General features: G+C 40.6%; 1 long non-coding RNA gene across 1 annotated transcript; it reads left to right on the top strand.

Moving 5' to 3' along the window:
* Positions 1–495: 495 nt before the first annotated feature.
* On the top strand, positions 496–13304 carry LOC138891173 (uncharacterized). The gene is made up of 2 exons (XR_011407497.1): positions 496–1123; positions 13033–13304. It is a non-coding gene; the product is annotated as an uncharacterized lncRNA (long non-coding RNA).
* Positions 13305–18192: the final 4888 nt, after the last annotated feature.

Raw genomic sequence — 18192 nt, 5'->3', positions numbered from 1 at the left:
TTTTAGTTTTTGGTCTCTCTAAATAAGGGTCGGGTCAAAAAACCTGTCTCGTCGTTCTTTGTCTGAAAACTCTTCGCGTTTTCAGTCAAAGAGTGGCAGTTGTAGACATGTAATTTTTTAACCCTCCCCAAGATTTCATACATGTTAGCCTAAATATTGAGTTTAGGTTTAATATCGCTATTTTAAATAGTTTTGACTCTTTTTACTTTATTTTATCACAAAAAATAAAAATTATGAAAATACTTTTTATTTTTAAGTTTAAAGTCAAGTATTATATTTATATTTATAGTATTATAACATTTGAAAATACAAAAATAAAAAATCATAATTTTATAGTCATTATTTTAGGAATTAATATTTTTTAATCTAGTAGAGTTAAAGGACCAATTTTAAAGGTAAATTTGGCCATAATCTTGTCCAATTCGGATCTTGCCCATAATAATCCAAGCCAAATACCTATAAAATCTTAGAAATATACTTAAAAACAACCTAATTTCCTGGACATAGGACTAGCCGTTTCTGGAAAAATAGACCCTAGGCATCATCTTCTAAACACCCTAAGACCTAGGAGCAGCTCTAGATCTCTCACGAAAAAACAAAATCAGCCGCAGGACCTCTTTATTCTTCACCTTCTTCTCCATCAGTACCAAACAAACACACACACGCAAGAGACCATCTCTAGCCGTCACCTCTCAACCCCATTCCAACCTCCATAGGCCGCTCAAGAGCCGGAAACCCGTCGGAAAATGACGCCCACCACCTCTGAACCCTAGTCTTGAGTCCCAGCAGCCGCTTAAACTAGTCATCTCTCCCCAAACATCCAATCTCCTTCTTCCTCACCTCACAGCAGTTACCCGCCACCCCCCTTTCCTCAAATCTTCACGAAAAAAGGGGTTTTGAGAGGCGAAAATTCGAAGAGGAGGGAGAAGGAGAAAGGTTTCAAGTGGGATCGTCGCTCGAGGTTCAGGTTCAAAGTTCTTTGTCCAGCTTTCACCGAATCTCTAGAAGTTCGTTCATCTTGTCGCTGCTTGTGTCTTGTTCGAGTTCGAAATTTCGTCGTTTGGCACTATATTATGACTGTGTAATTGCTGAAAATTTCAGCTAATTGAAGCTTTAATTTCAGGTCTGTTTTTCTTTCTTCCTTTTTACTTGTTTTGATATTGAAGTTCAATGTGACTGAATGCCCCGTTTGCTAGGTGAAAAATGCTCTGAATTGCTGATTCGTTTGCTCGGCCAGTGGATTATTAGTTTTGGTTTGTCTATGCTTTATTGCCATTAATCTCGATTAGCTTCGTTTGAACTGATGGCTGAATAGTTAACGTTTCGTTGAGGCCTAGCGGATTCTCCTTTGGACTTAAATCAACTTGAGTTCCTTGTACCTTGAGATTGAATTGACACTTCATTTTTCCCGGATAAACGATCCGAAAGTGAAACTCGCTGTTTTGTTTAATGTCTCTAAATGCTATTCTCCTCATATGTTAATTGAGCTACCAGATTATCTTGTCGTCTCGTTAGAGATAGTTTGGGACATAATCGCATGTTGAAATCAGAAAAAATCAATTTTCTCATGAGATAAGTTGCTTGTTCTTGTTTGCAGACCCGTTCTCTGTGCCGATGTATAGTGAAGCACGCTTTCTGAATGTGGCCTAAGCTAGTTGCATCATCTTTAATACGTTCTTAGTTTATTTTTGCCCCTTTAGAGTAGTCCGCGTATTTGGAGGGTGTCTGATTTGTCTTTGCATTACAGTTCCGCCCATATTCATTGTTGAGATTATATGGATTAGCTTAAACGAGTTTTACAAGCATCATGTAGTAACAATATCTAGGAAATGGCACAGTAGTATTTCAAGGGTGTTTATGTCTTGCATGGCTTATATATATTTTAGCTCAATCTGTTCCTTTCTCTCACAGTGTATACTTAGGATGCAATATTTGTCTAGATGCTTACTACTATTCATATGTGTGTGTTGATCTACAGGTTTTTTATTGAGTGCCCAGAAGTTGGTTATTGTTAATTTTCTAATTTGAACACATTCACTTTCTGTTTTTTTCTACATTTCTTTTGATTGGCTTTTTTTATTTTGTTTGTTTCGTATATTTTGGTTAATTTCTACTAGGTGTCTTTATAACTTTGCTTGGTGATTCATATCTGTTGGCATTTCTTCAAAGTGGTCATTTATTGGGGTTCATGCCTGTTAATTTTTTTGGGGCCGAGGTCCACCGAAACTTTGTTGTTGTTCTTGTTGTTGTATGAATACTCATAATCTTTGGGCCTGAACAATTAATCCCTTCAATAGCTAGCCCGTCTTTTCACAATAGCTAAAATCATACATTTCTTCCACAATAATTTCATATTCATAATTCATGACCTTGCAATAATCTCAAATTAGCTTTTAAGAATAACCATGAACTTTCGTAGTTTTGCTTTAGGCGCATTATAATAGAATTATCATAGCTACGTGTACGGTTCCCGTGACGTAGTTGTGATACATAATTTCCAAATCCGGGGTAAATTTATGTGACCCGGCTCAACAACTAATAATGTTAATAATTTAAACATGTTGTAAATCATGGGTACGGTTCCCGTGACACGATTCGCAATGTATACCAAACAAACAAGTGTACGACAATCGTAACTTGTTCCTTAATAATTTCATAAATATTTAAAACGAGCAAAGGGTAAAAATGCACAATAGGTATAAAACATGTAATCAATCAGAAATTAGGCCAATAATAATAGTTGAGCGACCATGCTAAAACTACGGAACCCGGGAATGCCTAACACCTTCTTCCGGGTTAACAGAATTCCTTACCCGGATTTTTGTGTTCGTAAACCATAAATAAGAGTCAAACTTCCTCGATTCGGGATTTTAAACCAGTGACTTGGGACACCATAAATTATCCCAAGTGGCGACTCTGATTTTGAATAAATAATCTCGTTCATTTTTATCACTTTAATTGAAAAAACTCCCCTATACCCTTTTCGGGGTAAAAAAAAGAGGTGTGACAGCTCAGATTTTTAAATAAAAAGTCATTAGCAATTTCGTAATTAATCTAAAAAATCTGGTAACCCAATTCTTAGTAAACTGACCATAAAATCCTCATACTTGTCCAAAATTCACGGTTCTTTTTGCTATGGCTCCGTTATTACGATATAGATCTAATGCTTTAATTGAAACAAAAATCGGAGCTCATTTGTTTAATGTGGTAGCATTTATGCTTGAATAAACAACGACGAAACATAAGAAAAACGAGTGCAACACAGCCTAGATCTATCCGAAACTCACTCGAGCCCCTAGGGACCTCGTACGTACATACCAACAAGTCCCATAGCATGACACAGACCTACTCAAGGCTTCAAATCACACATAACAATATCGGAACGACAAAACACACCTCAAACACATCATGGCCGGTCTAACCACCGCTTTATATAACTTACTTTTGAGTATCAGTGGCACTCTCTTGTCGCACAATACTCCAGATGCTAACCTCCACTTCATCCATCCTACCCCAATGCGGTGTGTGACATCCTCGTCGATCTTCCCTCCCCCTGGATAACCGACTCAAGGTACTTGAAGCTGCCTCTACTTGGGATGACCTGTGATTCAAGCCTCACATCCACGCCCATTTTCCCCTGCTCGACGCTGAACTTACACTCCAGGTATTCTGTCTCCATCCAGCTAAGCTTAAAAACCTTAGATTCAAGAGCCTGTCTCCAACCTCCAGCCTCTCGTTAACACCGGCTCGCAACTCATCAATCAGAACTATGTCATCGGCGAATAGAATGCACCATGGCACATCCCCTTAAATGTGGTGTGTTAACGCATCCATTACCAGGGCGAATAAGAATGGACTGAGTGCAAAATCTTGGGGTAACCCCATGACAACAGGAAAATCCTCAGAGTCGCCTCCTACTGTCCTAACCCGAGTCTTTTCCCCATCATACATGTCCTTAATCGTCATAATGTAGGGAACCGACACATCTTTTGCCTCCAAGCTTCTCAGAGAACTTCTCTAGGAACCTTGTCATATGCTTTCTCTAGGTCAATAAACACCATGTGCAGGTCTTTCTTCCTATCTCTGTACTGTTCAACCAACCTCCTAACAAGGAAAAATCATTTAATATATTTAGTTTGACTTGTGAGGAATAATATTGGAAAATTGAGAATAAATTCGGTACCAACCGTCTATAAATATTTTTTTTTGAGCAAACCGTAAATATTATATTAAAAACTACTTAGTGTTTCGACATAACCTTCATAATTTGTGACACTAAGGACACATTGATTGCCTAAGCTTGCTAGGATATTGCAAGCATCATAGGATAAAGATTTAACAAAAATATAGAGATCTTTTTGTTTACTTTCCAAGGCGATTATTTTTAGTTTAAACGATTGAGCGGGTGGCTGATCGGGTTAATTCTACTAAATAAAATAATGAATGCATGGATCAATAGAGGAGGAAAAAATGGATGCATTCAATATTCCTGCATACAATCCATCTCCTGCAGAAGTGATGTATGTTGTTGAGAAAGAAGGATCTTTTGCCATTGATTGCTTGGAAACTTCAGAAATCCCAAGGTATTATTCTTCTGATGAGAAGTATAATATGGTACAAAGTTTTAGATCTGTGGCTGAACCTTTGCTTGTTAGCCATTTTAGTGATGAATTGAATATAGATCAATTCTTCCACTAGAGAGATCATTGCAAATAATTGCATGGAAAAAGAGAAGACTATGTTCATAAATGTCAGTGTTTCCTTGGTTAAAAGAAACTAGGGCAGAGGCGAAGTTATGATTTGTATTATCCGGATCCATAGTTCATTTTTGTTATTGAGTGTGTAAATAAATATTTATACATATTTAATAGATTTTACTTATATAATATGTGATAGCTTTGGTACAACTCATAACTAACTACAACAATAATAACATAAGCACCCGGCATGTACAATAACCAACTCATCAATGCTACACAGTCTTCCCAAAACCCGAATCATCGTGAGTCACAAACTATAGAAGGAAAACTAGTGTCTCTATACATAAGAGTCTAACAAAAGAAGTACAGGAGATAATGGACATATGGGAGAATAAAGGGGACTCTGAGGTATGCGGATACGACAGATATACCTTAAAGTCTCCAACTGTCGCTACTCACTGATGACGCGGTTGGTAAGAAGTACCTAGATCTGCACACAAAAATATGTGCAGAAGAGCAGCATGAGTACACCACAACGGTACCTAGTAAGTTCCAAGCCTAACCTCGATCGAGTAGTGACGAGGTCAGGTCAGGCCCTACTGGTATATATATATTTAAAATAAGATGGAAAAAAATATCACAGTAATATAAAAGACTGAAATTTAACCAGAAAGAAATCATAAAAGGATAACCGTATAGTGTACAGAAATAATCACAGGGGATCTTCCGAGATACCATCTCGTAGTCCCAAAAATAATTGTGCAGGTCTCGGTATATCGTCCCGTATTCCTAAAGTAAATATGCAGGGGGTTCTCCCGGGGCACCGTCCACCAGTCCCAAAAGTAAATGTGCAGGGAGAGATCTCTCGGGATACCATCCCATAGTCCCAAAGTAAATATGCAGGAGGATAATAGCTGTAATACGAAATCCTACATTTTAGACTAAGTATAAGTCAAGGAAGAAGTAGGAAATCCACTAAGCATGCTGCACAGAGTTCAGATAAGCATTTAAGAGACGTAGACATACTATTTTAGGCTAAACAGGATAATTACACATGCTAGTATAACTTAATTAAAGTGAAATAGAATATTACTTAGTGAAAGACGGAGTTTTACAACAATAGCCATGTACACACTCGCCACTTCACGTACACGACGCTCACATATCATAACAGTACCAAATCCTAAGGGGAGTTCCCCCACACAAGGTTAGGCAAGTCATTTACCTCGAACCAAGCTCAATCAATCGGTAACAATGCCTTTTCCACAAATATCCAACTTTGAATGACCCAAATCTCGCCACAAGCAATTACATATCATTAATATAACTCTAATAGACTAATCTAATTAATAAAATCAAGACTTTAATAAGAAATTCGAAAATTGCTTTAAAAAGTCTCCCAGGGGCCACGTCTCGGAATCGGGTAAAAATCACAAAATATGAATACTCATTCATTCACGAGTTCACTTATACAAAAATTATCCAAATCCGATTTTAAAATCCCAATCAAAACCCAAAATCTTAGTTGAAGAACTTGTTCTCATTTTTCTCAATTTTCAACCCAAATTCGAAATCAAATAATGAAATTAATGATAGATTATTGGGATATAACCAAAATCAAGTGTAGAATCATTACCCAATCGATGTCTCTGAAAATCCCTCAAAATCTCATCCAAATCCAAGCTCCCAAACTCAAATTTTGATAAAAATGGCCAAACCCTCATTTTTGAAAACTTATATTCTGTTCAGGTAATTCTTTCTTCGCGAACACGGTCAAACCCTCGCGTTCGCGTTGAACTCGCGTTCGCATAGAACAATTTCCTTGGGGTCCCAGCTGCTCCATTTCCCTTAAGCGAACGCGATGCACCTCACGCGTTCGCGATGCACTGATCATTAGACCTTCACGAACGCGGCCCCATCTTCATGACACGAAGAACAACTTCAGCTGGCCTCCCAGATACCTTACGCGAATGTGAGACCTCTCTCATGAGCGCAATGAAGAAAAGCCTTCCGTTGAGCATTCGAAACATACCCAAGGCCCTCGGGACCTCAACCAATCATAGCAAGAAGTCCTAAAATACCATACGGACTTAGTCGAGCCCTCAAATCACATCAAACAACGCTAAAAATACGAATCACCCTCCAATCCAAACTTAATGAACTTGAAACTTCAAATTTCTACAACCGAAATCGAAACCTATCAAACCATGCTTGATTGACCTCAAATTTTGCACACAAGTCAATTCAACATTACGGAGCTACTCCAACTTCTGGAAATCCAATGCGACCCCGATATCAAAAAGTCCACTACCGGTCAAAATCTCCAAAAATTTGACCTTCGCCATTTCAAGCCTAAATTAGCTACAAACTTCTAAAACACAATCCGGACATGCCCCTAAGTCTAAAATCACCCAATGGAGCTAACAGAACCGACGAAACTCCATTTCGAAGTCGTCTTCACACAGTTCTGACTACGGTCGAAATCCTATAACTTAAGCTTCCGTTTTTGGGACTAAGTGTCCCAAAACACTCCGAAACCACAAACAACACCTCCCAACAAGTTACACAATCAGAAAAAGATACGGGGGAAGCAGTTAATAGGGGATTGGGGCTATTACTCTCAAAACAAGCTACCTGGTCGTTACATCCTCCCCTCTTAAAACAATCGTTCATCCTCGAACGAGCATAGAAACATACCTGAAGTGGTGAAAAGATGAGGATAACGGTTGTGCATATCCTGCTCGATCTACCAAATCGCCTCCTCGACCGGCTGACCCCTCTACTGAACCTTCACTGAAGCAATGTTTTTCGACTTCAGCTTTCGAACCTGCCTATCTAAAATAGCCACTGGCTCCTCAACATAAGATAAATCCTTGTCCAACTGGACTGAGCTAGAATTCAACACGTGAGACGGATCACTGTGATACTTCCGGAGCCTATAAACGTGGGATACCGAATGAACTCCTGCTAGACTAGAGGTAAGGCAAACTCATAAGCAACCTTCCTAACTCGCCGCAACACCTCAAATGGGCCAATGAACCTTGAGATCTGCTTGCCCTTCTTCTCGAATCCTCATAATGCCCTTCATAGGCGAAACCCGGAGAAAGACTCACTCTCCAACCATGAATGCAACATCGCGAACATTCCAATCCACATAACTCTTCTGTCTGGACTGGGCTATACGAAGTCTATCCTGAATCACCTTAACCTTCTCCAAAGCATCATGAACCAAGTTTGTACCCAATAATCTAGCCTCGCCCTGCTCGAACCAACACACTGGAGACGGACACCGCCTGCCATATAAAGACTCATACGATGCCATCTGAATGTTGGACTGATATGTTGTTATAGGCAAACTCTGCAAGTGGCAAGAACTGATCCCAAGAACCTCCAAACTCCATCACACATGCACGAAGCATATCCTCTAGTATCTGAATAGTGCGCTCGGACTGCCAGTCCGTCTGAGGGTGACCTAACTCATGATGTACCGCCCTCCGGAACCGTGATGTAAACTGTGTACCCTGGTCAGAGATGATAGATACCGGCACGCCATGAAACCTGATAATATCGCGGATATAAACTCGAGCCAGCTGCTCGAAAAAATAGGTAGTCATCACAGGAATGAAATGAGCTGACTTGATCAGTCTATCCACAATCACCCAAACTGCATCAAACTTCCGCTGAGTCCGTGGGAGTCCAACAACGAAATATGTAGTGATCCGCTCCCATTTCCTCTCCAGAATCTCTAACTTCTGAAGCAATCCACCCGACTGTTGATGCTCATACTTCACCTACTGGAAATTTAGGCACCGAGCTACATACTCCACTATATCCTTCTTCATTCTACGCCACCACTAATGTTGTCTCAAGTCCTGATACATCTTCGTGGAACCAGATAAATAGAGTACCGCGAACTGTGAGCCTCCTAGAGAATCAACTCACGTAATCCATCTATATTGGGCACACATAGCCTGCCGTGCATCCTTACTGCACCATCATCTCCAATAGTGACCTCCTTAGCATCACCATACTGAACCGTTTCCTTAAGGACAAGCAGATGGGGGTCATCATACTGACGCTTCCTGATACGATCATAAAGAGAAGACTGAGAGACCACACAAGCCAAAACTCGACTCAGCTCAAAAATATCCAATCTAACAAACTGGTTGGCTAAGGCCTAAACATCCAGTGCCAATGGTCTCTCTACTGTTGGCAAATATGCTAAACTCCCCAAACTCCCCTCCCTGCGACTCATGCATTGGCCACCACATTGGCCTTCTCGGGATGGTATAGAATAGTGATATCATAATCCTTAAGCAGCTCTAACTACCTCCGCTGACGCAAGTTAAGATCTTTCTGCTTGAACAGATGCTGCAAACTCCTATGATCAGTATAAATCTCACAAGGGACACAGTACAACTAGTGCCTCCAAATCTTCAAGGCATGAACAATGGCTGCTAACTCAAGGTCATGGACGAGATAATTCTTTTTCATGCACCTTCAGTTGTCTGGACGCGTAGGCGATCACCCTACAGTCTTGCATCAACACCGCATCGAGTTCAATCTACGACGCATCATAATAAATAGTATAAGACTCTGAACCTGTAGGCAATACTAATACTGGGGCTGTAGTCAAAGTTGTCTTGAGCTTTTGAAAGCTCTCCTCGCACTCATTTGTCCACCTGAACGGAGCACCCTTCTTGGTCAGCCTGGTCATAGGTGCTGTAATAGATGAGAACAACAAATCGACGGTAATACCCCGCCAAACCAAGAAAGCTCCGGATCTCTGTGGTTGAGGACGGTCTGGGCCAACTCTACACTGCTTCCACCTTCTTTGGATCCACCTTGATCCCCTCACTACATGCCCCAAAAATGCCACGGAATCTAACCAAAATTCATATTTTGAGAACTTCGCATATAACTTCTTTCTCTTAAGGTTTGAAGCACAGTCCTCAGGTGTTGCTCGTGCTCCTCTCGACTTTGGGAGTACACCAGAATGTCGTCAATAAACACAATGACGAAAGAGTCAAGATATGGCCGAAATACATTGTGCATCAAATGCATAAATGCTGCTGGGGCGTTGGTCAGCCTAAATGACATCACAAGGAACTCGTAATGACCATACCGAGTCCTGAAAGCAGTCTTTGAGATGTCTGGCTCCCGAATATTCAACTAATGATAGCCTGAACGCAAGTCAATCTTGGAAAACACTCTAGCACCCTGTAACTGATCAAATAAGTCATCAATACGAGGCAAAGGATACATGTTCTTCACTGTAATTTTGTTCAACTGGCAATAATCAATGCACATACGCATAGAACCATCATTTTTCTTCACAAACAAGATATGAGCACCCCAAGGTGACACACTAGGCTGAATGAAGCCCTTATCAAGCAATTCATGTAACTGTTCCTTCAACTCCTTCAACTTAGGAGGAGCCATACGATATGGAGGAATAGAGATCGGCTTAGTGCCCGGCAATAAATCAATACCAAAGTCGATATCTCTGTCGGGTGTCATGCCCGGAAAATCAGCTGGAAACACATCAGAGAAATCCGTCAGCATTGGGACTGACTCAACTGTAAGGGTATCAATACTAACATCTTTCACATAAGCTAGATATGCGTCACACCCCTTCCCAACTATTTGTTGAGCTTTAAGAAATGAAATAACTCTGCTGGAAGTGTAATCTAATGTACCCCTCCACTCTAACCGCGGTAAGCCTGGCATAGCCAGCATCATGGTCTTGGCGTGACAATCAAGAATAGCATAATGGGGCGATAACAAGTCCATGCCCAAGATAATATCAAAATCTACCATACTAAGCAATAACAAATCGACTCTGGTCTCAAAACCACTAATAACAACCAAACACGACTGATACACACGGTCAACAACAATAGAATCTCTCACGGGTGTAGACACATACACAAGAAAACTCATAGAATCATGGGATATGCCCAAATACGAAGTAAAATAAGTTGACACATAGAAATAAGTGTAGCCTAGATCGAATAGAACCGATGCATCTCTGTAACAGATCGGAACAATACCTGTAATGACAGAGTCAGAAGCAACTACCTCTATACGAGCAGGAAGGGCATAGTATCTATCCTGGCCTCCCCCTCTAAGGCGACCTCTACCTCCCTGACCTCCACCTCGAGCTGGCTGAGTAGGTGGAGTGGTAGCTGGTGCTGTAATCATAGCCTGAGGACCCTGGGGAGCACGTTGTGGCTGAGAAGTTTGTGGAGGTGCACCCCTCCTAAGTCAGGGGCAATCCATCACCATATGGCAAGTGTCGCCACACTCAAAACAAGCTCTAGGAGGGCGTGGCTGCCATGGCTGGATCGGGCCAGGTCTGCTGGGCTGACCGCTGGAAACACCCCGTGTAGGGGACACACTAGATACTGGCGGTGCATAATAAGGCTCGTGGGGTTTAGAAGTAGCTGGAATACCACTGGCGGCTGGAAGAGCTGAATGAACGGGGCAACTCACGTAGCCCCTACCATGTCGAACTGTAGCTGGGGCACAAGCACTAGAGTAAGAACCAGTCTCTCGAGACCTCTTGGCCTCTCTCTCCTCTCTCTCTCAAGCAAGCATGCCCTCCACTCTCCTAGCAATATTCACAACCTGCTGATACGAAATATACATCTCTAACTCCCGGTCCATGCTAGTCCTGATGTTGGGATGGAGTCCCTCAATAACACGTCGGACCCTCTCTCGAACTGTAGAAACCAAGGTCGATGCATGTCTAGCCAAATCACTGAAACGAATTGCATACTCTAACACCGTCATAGCACCCTGGCGTAATTGCTCAAACTTGGCATGCCATGCATCTCTGAGGCTCTAGGGAACATGATTTTATACCCCATGTTTTCGTACGTGAAAGTACGCCATAAGTAAATTGATGTAAGTTTGGGAATGAGATTATTTTGAGATTATAAGCATTATGCTATTTCAAACAAGTGATGAATAAATTCGTGAAGGTTAGAGGGTAAGCAAATCGAAGAAAATAAATTTCGTCGAAGTTGGAGATAAAATACAGTCCAAGCTACAATACCACGTATTTATAGACTTGTGCCATACAAGGCACCACACGACCATGATAGTGAGGTGTACAAGGTATGTCAAAAGTGAGTAACATTTTAAGTAATTTGAGATAATTCTTAAATATGTGGATAATTGGGTAGTTAATAATTTTTAGTGGGAGATTAACTAATTAATTCAAATAATTGGATAAGGTTTAATGACCCTTAACATGGCAGCAAGATTGATCAAGTAAATGACTCTTAAATTCTCATAAAATGTTGCAAAATTTGGAGAAGTTTTTGGCCAACTAAGCCACTAAGTGGGGCCCACTCCTAAGGGTTAAGAGAACCTCTCTAACTCATTTTCTAATCTTTACCCATCAAAGAAGGTTTCAGCAAAATATTAAAGACTTTGGTCCCTACTTTCTTTGGTTTCCTAATAGCTTCAAACGTGAGAGGCTCTCTAAAATTCACAAAATTAAAAAGGCTTATGACTACAAAGTGCGGATGAGGCTTCAACAAATTCATACAAGATCCTATTATGTGTGAGATGCAATTCTATGTAAGCACAGTACAATCTTTCTCAGGGATATCATACAGATTTTTTCCTACTTCGATCCGTCGTTACGTGTTGTCGCAATTGATGTATGTTAGAGGGATTGTCAAGAGAATCGGCTCAGGAATGGTAAGACAATCCCTTCTTTTCTTTTGGCATGATCCATACGATACAAATGAAACGAGCAAATGCATAACTTCCATAAAGGACTCTATTCATAGAAATGCTAGAGATGCTTATGTTCTTGACTCCCCATGTGTCCTATTATTCTATCATTTGTTCATGGGTCTCAGAAAATACATAGATTGATAAAGTTTACTTCATGATATTAATCAGAGGCATAATGGTCTTATGACAATTGCAAGAGATTTTATTGACATACTTCTCACGCATTGCATTCATGTACATTGACCCATGACCAGATGGCGTTATATACACACCACCACCTGATCAGCTGGTATACATTGATAATTTACCCATAGTGGCCAAGATGATATGATGTGATGCCCTCAGAGGCTTGATGATGTTATGAACGCATATACCCATGCATGGTATGATATTTATATGCATATGCATGACATTATAAGTATTAAATGATTCACAGAGTTATTCAGACTTACATGTCGAGTCTTTTACTCCATGTTTCTCTCATATCTATTATTTACTAATTTTCATTCCTTACATACTCGGTACATCATTTGTACTGACGTCCCTTTTTGCTTGGGGACACTGCGTTTCATGCCCGCAGGTCCTGATAGATAGGTCGAGAGCCCTCCAAGTAGGCTATTAGCTCAACGGAAGATGTTGGTACGCTCCATTTGCTCCGGAGTTGCTTGTTTGGTCATGATTTAGACGTGTATTCTTTGGTATGGCGGGGCCCTGTCCTGACCTTTATGATAAGTATGTACTCTTAGAGGCTTGTCGATAGATGTCATGTATACAGATACTTGTATGGCCTTGTCGGCTTATATTTAAAGTATATAATGGATCACATTGGCCTTATAGGCCCGTATGTCACAAGTATAAGTTTCTATATCAGGTAGGGTCGTTGTAAGTCGGGTATTCCCTCATGTTTACTCTAGTTATCTCATGACGCGCCTTCTGGCCCACTTATCTATAATGATGTAATAGGAAAGATACGTTATGTTGGTACTCGGTTGAGTAAGGTACCGGGTGCCCGATGGGCCGTGACACATGCTCCCTAAAAAATATATCCGAGAATTGAGTCCATATAAGTGAGGTTGCCTAAGCCGGACTGTCCATCTCATAAGCACGCTACCACTAATAGGCTGCTCCTCTAAGATGAAACATAGTGAAGGAAACCCCACTCGACTCTGCTATGCCCATAGTATGGAGGATACGATGGTACTCCTCCAGAAAGCCCTAAGCATCCTCTGTCGCCAAAACACTGAAGGTAGGAGGGTGGTACTTCTTGTACCTCTCGAGCCTACATTGCTCCTCCTCAGAAACTGTTGCCCTACCTTCGGGTTGAACTGGGGCTAGCGGTGGCACCAGTATAACCTCTGGAATTTGATCGACTTGATCCTGCTACTCTAGGGTGCAGGCAACAGGAGTTTGTGCTCCTCCCCCGAACTGAGATGTGGCAAGAGCAAGGGGAATCAACCCTGCCTGAGCTAGAGTACTAAACATGCTCATGAATTGTCCAAGGGTCTCCTGAAGAGCTGGTGCAGTAGTAGTAGACATCTCAGGTGTCTGCACTCCGACTGGAGCTACTAGTGGCTCCTCTGTGGCAGCTCGTGCAGGTGATCTGCCTGCACCATGTGGACGTCCTCGTCCTCTACCCCAGCCCTATGTGTCCTCACTATCTATGATAGAATAGAAGACAGAAGTTTAGAATTTCGAGGTCAACAAATTTTCGCACGACAAGGAAATCAAAGAAGTGTAACTTTCCTAACAGTTCCATAGCCTCCCGAAGATAAGTACAGCCATCTCCGTACCGATTAGCGAGACTCTAAATAACTGGCATGTGACTCACGACACCTATGAACCTAGAGCTCTAATACCAACTTGTCACGGTCCAATTTTCCCTCCGTAAGACGTCGTGACGACATCTAGTCTCTGCGACTAGGTAAGCCTAAACAGTTACGGAAATAATAGGAACAGAAGGAAAACTCACAAATAACTGCAACAATAATAACATAACTGAAAACCATGCCGCTAGGCATGTACAATAACCAACTCCTCAATACTACATAATCTTCCCAAAACCCGGAACATCATGAGTCACAAACTACAGAAGGAAAACTAGTGTCTCTATACATCAGAGTCTAACAAAAGAAGTACAGGAGATAATGGACATAGGGGAGAATAGAGGGGGACTCCGAGGTCTGGGATGCGGCAAATATACCTTGAAGTATCCAACCGTCGCTGCTCACTGATGATGTGGCTGGTAAGAAGTACCAGGATCTGCACTCGAAAACATGTGCAAAAGAGTAGCAGGAATACACCACAATGGTACCCAATAAGTTCCAAGCCTAACCTCGGTCGAGTAGTGACGAGGTCAGGTCAGGCCCTACTGGTATATATATGTAAAATAAGACGGAACAAAAATATCACACTAATGTAAAAGACTGAAATTTAACCAGGACAAAATCACCCAAGGATAACAGTATAGTGTACAGAAATAACCACAGGGAATCTCCCAGAATATCGTTCCGTAGTCCCAAAAGTAAATGTGCATGAGGGGATCTCCCGGGATACCGTCCTGTAGTCTCAAAAGTAAATGTGTAGGCGGGATCTCCTAAGATACCGTCCCATAGTCACAAAGTAAATATGCAGTGGGATAACAGCTATAACACAAAATCCTACAGTTTAGATTAAGTACAAGTCAAGGAAGAAGCAAGAAATTCACTAAGCATGCTGCACAGAGTTCAGTTAAGCATTTAAGATACGTAGACATGCTATTTTAGGCTAAACAGAACAATTACACATGCTAGAATAACTCAATTAAAGTTAAACATGTTATTGCTTCATGAAAGACGGAGTTTTACAACAATAGCCTGTGTATGCACTCGTCATCTTATGTACACGACGCTCACATAGCACAACGATACCAAATCCTGAGAGGAGTTCCCCCACACAAGGTTAGGAAAGCCACTTACCTCGAACCAAGCTCAATCAATCGGTAATAATATTTTTTCCACGAATATCCGACTCTGAATAGCCCAAATCTAGCTAAAAGCAATTATATATCATAAATATAATTATAATAGACTAATCTAATTAATGAAATCAAGACTTTAATAAGAAATTCAAAAATTGCTCTAAAAAGCCTCCCTGGGTCCACATCTCAGAATCGGTTAAAAGTCACAAAATATAAACATCCATTCACTCACGAGTTCACTCGTACAAAAATTATCCAAATCCGACATCAAAATCCCAATAAAAAACTAAAATCTTAGTTGAAGAACTTCTTCCCATTTTTCCCAATTTTTCAATCCAAGTCCAAAATTAAATGATGAAATTAATGATAGATTAGTGGGATATAACCAATATCAAGTGTAGAATCATTACCCAATCGATGTCTTTGAAAATCCATCAAAATCTCGTCTAAATCTGAGCTCCCAAACTCAAGTTTTGATAAAAATGGTCAAACCCTAGTTTTTGAAAACTTATATTTTGTCGAGGTAATTCCTTCTTCACGAATGCGGTCAAACCCTCGCATTCGCATTGAACAAAAATCCACTGACCAAACTTTCCCATTCGCGAATGCGACTATCCCCTCGCGAATGCGTAGGTTCCACTGCCTACTGCTTCGCGAAAGCGATCTCAACTACGCGAACGCGTAGAACAATTTCCTTGGGGTCCCAGCTGCTCCGTTTCCCTTTTGCGAATGCGATGCCCCTCACACGTTTGGGATGCACTGATCATTAGACCTTCGCAAACGCAGCCCCATCTTCACCAAGGCGAAAAACAACTTTAGCTGGCCTCCCGGATACCTTTCATGAACGCGAGACCTCTCTCACGAATGCGATGAAGAAAAGCCTGCAACAGAAATACCAGAAAATCTGCTATCCTCCCAAGTCCAAAAATGATTCGTTGAGCATCCGAAACACACCAGAGGCACCCTAGATCTGAACAAGTCCTAAAATACCATATGGACTTAGTCGAGCCTTCAAATCACATAAAACAACGATAAATCTAAAGTCCACTACCGGTCAAAATCTCCAAAAATTTGATCTTCGCCATTTCAAGCCTAAATCAGCTACAGACCTCCAAAACACAATCCGAACACGTTCCTAAGTCCAAAATCACCCAATGGAACTGACGAAACTCCATTCTGGAGTTGTCTTCACACAGTTCCGACTATGGTTAAAATCCTAAGACTTAAGCTTCCGTTTTAGGGACTAAGTGTCCCAAGACACTCCGAAACCACAAATAAAACCTCCCGGTAAGTCACATAAGCAGAAAAAGATTCGAGGGAAGCAGTTAATAGGGGATTGGGGCTATTACTCTCAAAACGACCGGCCGAGTCGTTACACTAGTGTGTATGCAGACCTTACCCCTACATTGTGAGGATATAGAGAGGCTATTTCCAATAGACCCTCAGCTCAGGAAAGCAAAAGCACCACATTATTGAAAATATAGACAAGAAGGGACAGTACCAAAAAGTCATGTAAAAGCAGAATAAAAACAACAAGATAGTAAGGTGATCAACAATGAAAGAAAACAACGGTTAGCCATAAAATCCTACAACTAACAAAAAGCGAGATTGCGTGTCAATACTACTGTTACGAACACTCTAGACTACCTACTCTACTATCCTAATCCTCGACCTGCATACCTTCCTATCAGGGGTCATGTCCTCGGTCAGATGAATTTGCGACATGTCTTGCCTAATCACCTCTCTCCACCTCTTCTTTGTCCTAAATCTACCTCTTCGTAGGCCCTCCAATGTCAACCTCTCACACCTTCTCACAGGGGCATCTGTGCTTCTCCTCCTCATATGACTAAACCACCTAAGTCACGCTTCATACATCTTATACTCAATAGGAGTCACACCCACCTTGTCGCGAATAACAACTTTATCTGAATTCTTATGAAATTAAAGATGCTGACCAGTCTTTATTCGGTCTTTTCTACTCAGGTTTGCTTTATTTATGTTACACTTCAATTAGTTGTAGGACAAATGCAAATTGAGGATTTTCTCTACTGAAAGTCTTTTCTGTTAGGTTATTCGTTTAACCTTCTGGTACTCTTTTACAACAATGGAATTTAACAAGATAAATGTAAATTGGAACTGTTTTATTTCTTTAAAGTGAAAAGTTATGTGCCTTAGTCGTTGTTGCTAAAATGCTTCCTTCATTTCAGAATTTTTTATAGGAACTTCTTGGCTACACACAGTGGAGAAACCAAGAATTTTATTTAGAGTGTTCAAACTTGAAAGAAGTAAAAAGAATTTCCAATAAAATTTGTTCAATATATATTATATACATCTAAAATTCAATATTTTACCTATATATACAGTATAATTTTTCGATTAAGGGTTGTCAGTTGACCACCCTTAATGATTATATAGCTTCGCCCTTGCCTACACATTGATGGAAAATTCTATAATCATAGATGATCATGTTTTGAAATACACCGCTTCTAATTACTGTGTTGGTTCTTTTTAGATGCAATGCATTTTAGTTTGTGTTACTTTAGTATTCTGAATAAAGGGTACTTATCTTGGTAAAATGTTACTTCGGAAACGTTGACGATGATCATAATCATACATTATCTATCACGACCCAAATTTCAACTAGCTACGATAATACCTAACCTCACCCACTAGGTAAGCCAAATAACAACAATTTGATTCAATTAATATTTAATCGACTCTAATACACTCCCCAAGGACTGGTATAAACCATTAGCTTCTAAGATTCAGAATTTACAAAGTTGG

The sequence above is a fragment of the Nicotiana sylvestris genome, chromosome 5 (genome assembly GCF_000393655.2).
Source record: "Nicotiana sylvestris chromosome 5, ASM39365v2, whole genome shotgun sequence".
In the NCBI taxonomy this organism is placed as follows: domain Eukaryota; kingdom Viridiplantae; phylum Streptophyta; class Magnoliopsida; order Solanales; family Solanaceae; genus Nicotiana; species Nicotiana sylvestris.
Note: the sequence above shows the minus strand (reverse complement) of the source record. Positions and strands in the feature narration are given on the sequence as shown.